This window comes from Euprymna scolopes, chromosome 29, assembly GCF_053919585.1.
Source record: "Euprymna scolopes isolate OS-2025 chromosome 29, ASM5391958v1, whole genome shotgun sequence".
Taxonomy (NCBI): domain Eukaryota; kingdom Metazoa; phylum Mollusca; class Cephalopoda; order Sepiida; family Sepiolidae; genus Euprymna; species Euprymna scolopes.
Window position 1 is genome coordinate 4325819 of NC_136510.1, and position 5956 is coordinate 4331774.

Here is a 5956-nt window from a genome sequence, read left to right on the forward strand (position 1 = left end):
TCCTAATTGGATTACACAAAACGGATTTATAATAATAACTATGCGAAATTATTTTAATTCCACGTAGCCATACACTGCGCGAGTGTGGGCTACCGTTAGCGCATACAGGTGGCAAATTAAGCAATATTCCTTAACCGATATCTTGAGGCCCAACTCCCTACATAGTACCCCTGTAGCTTATGTCCCTGATAGTAGCCCCCTGCATCAAAGTGGCAATGTTCCTTGTTTGGGGTAAAAATGTAATTAAAATTTTTTTTTTAAATAAGTAGGTCAATGAAGCGACACATTCATAGCAGTGCATGCTTTCAATTCAATTTAATTCAATTGGGAAAAATGAAGCAATCTCGCTTCAATTTCCATGTAGCGAAACTGTGATAAACATTTATACATGAGAAGACACAGTAACCCAGGATTGCTAGTGCATTTATTACTTAACTAAAAAGTCTATTTCAAAGTTCGGCGGTGAAATGTTTCATGTAGTATCCGCATAGACCTCTTTCTGGTGCAGGAAGGCATAATGTGCATTTTGATGAGATTATATTTTTAAAAATCATTGCATAATCGTCGACACTCATTGGAGAACAGTTTAAACTTTTTGAGTCGTTTTCATAGAGTAGACCTGGTAGACTCTGCACCATTCGAGTAACCAGTCTTTGAACTCTCTACAGGTACTTAATATCACGTATTAGATATACAGAAGAGATCTGGACACCATAGTCTAACAGTGATTTGACGATGAATAATATTATGAGAGGATTGTAAATGATAAATGAAGTTAACAAACCTTTATTGTTTATGCGAAATCGAATTCTCGTTCTTTGTTAGATTAATCCTGACATGATGATTACCATGTTCGCAAATGGATCAGGCAATCAGGGTTCAATCCTCGGTCGTGTCATACCAAAAATTCAAAAATTGGTATTACTTTCTTGCTAAATACTCAAAATAAGGATCAATGATAGGCGGAGCAATCCAGAGATAGAAATGGCGCCTCCTTTATATTTTGGAAGAATAGCTAATAAAAAACGAACCTTTCATAGAGCAGATCCGATAGACTCTGCATCATTCAGGTAGTCAGTGTTTAAACTTTCTTGGAATGCTGATATCACGGATGCTGATATCACGGGTGTTGATATTGTCCTGATCTAGCTTCTTCGGATTATAACTTATTTCGAGGATTACAAAACTTTGTCGCAAATTAACTCAATTTCATAGCAAACACCATGAGCGCATCCGCACAAACACACAATTGGTTACGTAAGTTTTATGCAGTGTCCGCATAAACCTCTTCCAGGTGCAAAAGTCAATAATAGACTCTGGGGTTTATTATCGCAATGACCATTGATGTGATTGTAGGCTAAAATAAGATCACGACGTAACCATCGGCGCTCTAGGGAGAAAATTTTTTTAACTTTTTGAGTCGACTGTTATAGGGCAAATCCGATAAACCCTGCGCTATTCGAGTAACCAATATTTGAACTCTATACAGATGCTGAATATGATGTACTAGATATGGAGCAGATGCCTGGATACCTTAATACAGAGATGTGCAACATACACACACATACAAACACATACAAACACATACATACACACATACACACACATACATACACACATACAAACACATACATACACACATACACACACATACAAACACATACACACACATACACACACATACACACATACAAACACATACACACACATACACCTATAAAAATGCACGAACATTCTTGAAACATTTAACATATTCACAATTAATCTTTCGATGCGGATGTCAAAAAATAATGTCCGAATCGAAATGTCCACGTAAATATAGTAAAGTGACATTTTCCATTGGAAGTTCAGTTAGAATTACGTGCAAGGAAGTTATGCCACTAGGAGGCTATGGGTGAATGGCGATTTTTTTTCCTTTTATTTTGAACCGCGAGGTGTATTTTATGACAACGATTCCGTTCTCCCAAAATGAAGTGACTGGATGCTGGTTGACTGATGAGAACAATAAAACCTCGTAAAACAGCAGCAACTGGCTGTGTCTATCCGGTGTTGTCCGGAATGCAGTAAAGTAATTTTCGTTTTAAATTTTTAAGAAATAAAATTGTAGTTGTAAGGAACATATGAGTTTTAATAAAAAAATAAAATAATTAAATTAATAAAAAAAATTAAATCAATAATGATAAATAAAATAATTGAATAATTAATAAAAATAAAATTATTAATCCACTACATAATAAAATGATTACAGAAATTCACCTCTGGACCAAATCACCGTAGGTTTGCAATAACAAATGCCAGATACAAATTTATTATGTCTCAACTATTGACCACCATCTTATGTAACTTTCGAACGCCGTTACGTACACATTTATTCGTTATAATAAAATCCTACCTTATTTCCTACGAGCGACATCATCTCAATCGCCAAGACCTTTAAACAAAGTAGTCCGTACTTTTTCCCTCTAAAACAAATGTCATCCCACCGCCCCCAGTCATACACATACATCATTGGCTGACATCATTATTAACTGGATGAAACACTCATACACACACACATCATTGGCTGAGACCTAAAACTCTATTATTCCGGATTACACACATTCATATGAAAAACGAATACGTCAAATCTTATTCAATATGGCCGTTCAATCTACACGAAACATTACTTTTATGCATATTCAACTAAATAAAAAATTAATAAATTTAAGTAGTTATACCCTCACCTTCTCATTGACTGATACCTTAAAATTCTATTAATCCAGATCACACACATTCATAAAAACAACGAATACGTCAACTCTTATCAAATATGGCCGGTCAATCTACGTGAAACATTAACATGACACATTCTACGTGAAACATTAAGTTTATGCATGTTAAACCAAATGAAACATTCTACCGCGCTCATATTCATAACTACATGTAGTTATACCTTCACCTTTTATTACACACATTGTTTTAAATCAATTATAATTTTTTATCGTCGCTAGGGTCTCAGCCAATGAGAATAGCCGGAATATAAGTAGGGATAAATCATTTTTTTCGAATAGTGAAATGTAAATGTAGTTGTATGTGTATGAGTGTTTCATCCAGTCAATAAGGATTTGAGGGTAATTAGTAAAAGTATGTAAAATGTGAACTTTAAAGTATTACTTTCAAAATAATGATTATAATAAAGATACTATTGATAAATAAAAAAATGAATGTAGATGTAAGAACTAATCAATTTATAATTAGATATTAAGCAGAAATTAATTATAACTTAACGACTTATGACTATCGATTGAAATAGTTTTAAAACTAACATTTTATATTCAACGTATAGTTAATTAATCAATGCTATTAATAAAATTCCAATTTTTTTTACATGGTATTCACCACTTATCAAGGCCTGGAAGCCACCCGAGGATAAGGGTTATCGCGTGTATAGTAATCAATGGGATAATATCGTAGTAATCGTTAGTAATGGAGATTTGATAAAGAGTCTTACTTAAGGGGGCGGTTAGATAAGGGGGCGGTTTATCAGGAATTTGTTTGGACTTGAAGACATCCAAGTTGTAGTCAGGTGGGAAACAGACAAACGGAAGATGTTTACTTATTTATTTATTTTTTTTTATGTGTGTATATAAACCAATAAAACTTTCGAAAGCATTCATCTGGAATGTGTGAGTCCATAGATTGTCTTTATCTATGATTCATAACAGACAACGCCGAGTCACACAAAAAACTCGAAATAAGGGGTTTGCGGCCGTTTCGAAACTTTGTCGAAAAAGTTACCTGCCCATGTACAACGTATACAGTCGCGGTAACATCTTTCGGCGTACACACAGGACTTGTGGCGCAATGGATAACGCTTCTGACTACGGATCAGAAGGTTCCAGGTTCGAATCCTGGCAAGTTCGTAATAATTTTAACCATCATTTTATCCAACGTTTACTCATTATCCTTACCCTTAGTTATTTTTGTTTTTTCAGTGATTTTGTTTTGTGCATATAGAAATTTCCCATACTCCGAGTTCACAAGGTAACCATTGATGGTAAGATGATGTTGAGTGTACTTGATGTTGAGTGTACTCGATTTTGTGTTTGACTCGGTGTTGTGTGTGCCGACGCGGTGCAGCTGCTAGTTTATAATATACACTTAATTAATCATAGAATAATATTAAGTGAAAGACATTAAAACTGTATAGACATTACTTATTAGTGGAATTAAAGGATGCAAAGTGTTAAGAATGAATGATAAAAAATTTAGTTTATATATCGATGGATTTGGTCAAAGGGCGGTAACTATCATACGAAAAATTAAATTAATTTTAACTTTTTTCGCTTAAGGTAAACAATTGACGGTAAAGGATTATTTAGCGAAATTATAAATCTCAACCATACGTAATTATAGGTTTAGACTTTACTAATACTAAGAATTATAATTGAAATAATAATAAACTTGATTATAACGGATAAGTGAGGTTAATTAAGTATAGTTTCAAGTTCAAATTAATGCATAATTTAATATAACCGTAAATTGTAAACAGACTTTTTTATTTTTAGTTTCGTCTATAAAAACATGTGCAACAGATTATAATTATTGATGTTATTTTCGTGAATATCGATACATTAATCATAATTAATAAATTTACTAATTATTAAATAGAACATTTTTGGCAGAATATACCTAAATTAATAGAACTTGTTAGTACGAATAGATGGTTTTAGTGACTTCATTTCTAAATTCAAAATGGCGTAATGGAAACATATTAAAAGGTATTTAGAGCTTCTCTTCCAATTTTCGGATTTTTGATCATGTCAAAACAGACTGTATTTCATTTTGATGGATTGATTGTTGCTATTTCTTTTGATGAATTAAGGGCAAAATAGATTAACTAATTGATATAATAATCAAGTGATTGATTTTGTGCTACGAAACAGATACTGTTAAGAATTGTAAATGTCAAGTGCATTAAAGGAATAAATTATAAGATGTTCAACATTATGAACTTTGGAATATAGACCTTTGTCTTTCATTCACTAATATATATATATATATATATATATATATATATATATATTATGCATAGATCATCGTATAACGAATAGATCACCGTCTGACTGATGTAAAGAACATTTAAACTAAAATGTTTAAATTCAACGTTATTTTACGCGGTTAATGGTTGCCGAATGGACACGGTCTTTGCTAAGCGAGCCAGAGATGTCTCGGGTTGCCGAGTTCGAATCGTTTGACTGGTATATAAAAGAATTACGTATATAAATGAATACGTTTGGGAGGCTAAAAACAACGCATATATTTTCTTTTTTTTTACATGAAAAAATTTATTATTTAAAAAAATTAATTTGTTTATATAAAAAAATATATATGCGTTGCTTTTTAGCCCTATAAACATATTCATTTACATACGAAATTCCTAATTTCAATTAATGTGCAACGCGTCAAATGCAGGTAATACTACATTAATGCACACACACACACACATATATATATAAAGCGAATACACGTAAAAATTTGCAGAATAGATATTTTTGTAATATTTACAAGAGATGTGTCTGTTAACGAAATTGCGATTGCATCATCAAAATGTTAAATATTTCTCAAATTCGCCCTTTCATGCATCACGTGATTTAATCTCCGTAATTAAACCCGAAAGGAATTTGTAATCTGAGGACAAGGTCAGATTATTCCCCATTGGCACGAGTATTTCATCGGATTAATGGCCCAAAAGATTAACAATTGATTATCGATTTGGTTAGTCAATGAGATACTGAGCCATATGATCGAATAATAAAGAGTGTTTTTGTAAAAAGGGAGATAATTAGGATAAAGTTAAGTTTAAGGTAAAAACAAAATACACGTTCGATTCTATACTTAAATTTATTTGCAATAAAAATCTGGTCTAATCACAGCATAATCACGTTGGCACACCGGTATTCGATGGATTACCGAA

General features: G+C 32.5%; 1 non-coding gene across 1 annotated transcript; it reads left to right on the forward strand.

Annotated features, from left to right (window-relative positions):
- The first annotated feature begins 3829 nt into the window (after nucleotides 1-3829).
- On the forward strand, nucleotides 3830-3902 carry Trnar-acg (transfer RNA arginine (anticodon ACG)). The gene has a single exon. It is a non-coding gene; the product is annotated as a tRNA-Arg (tRNA).
- Nucleotides 3903-5956: the final 2054 nt, after the last annotated feature.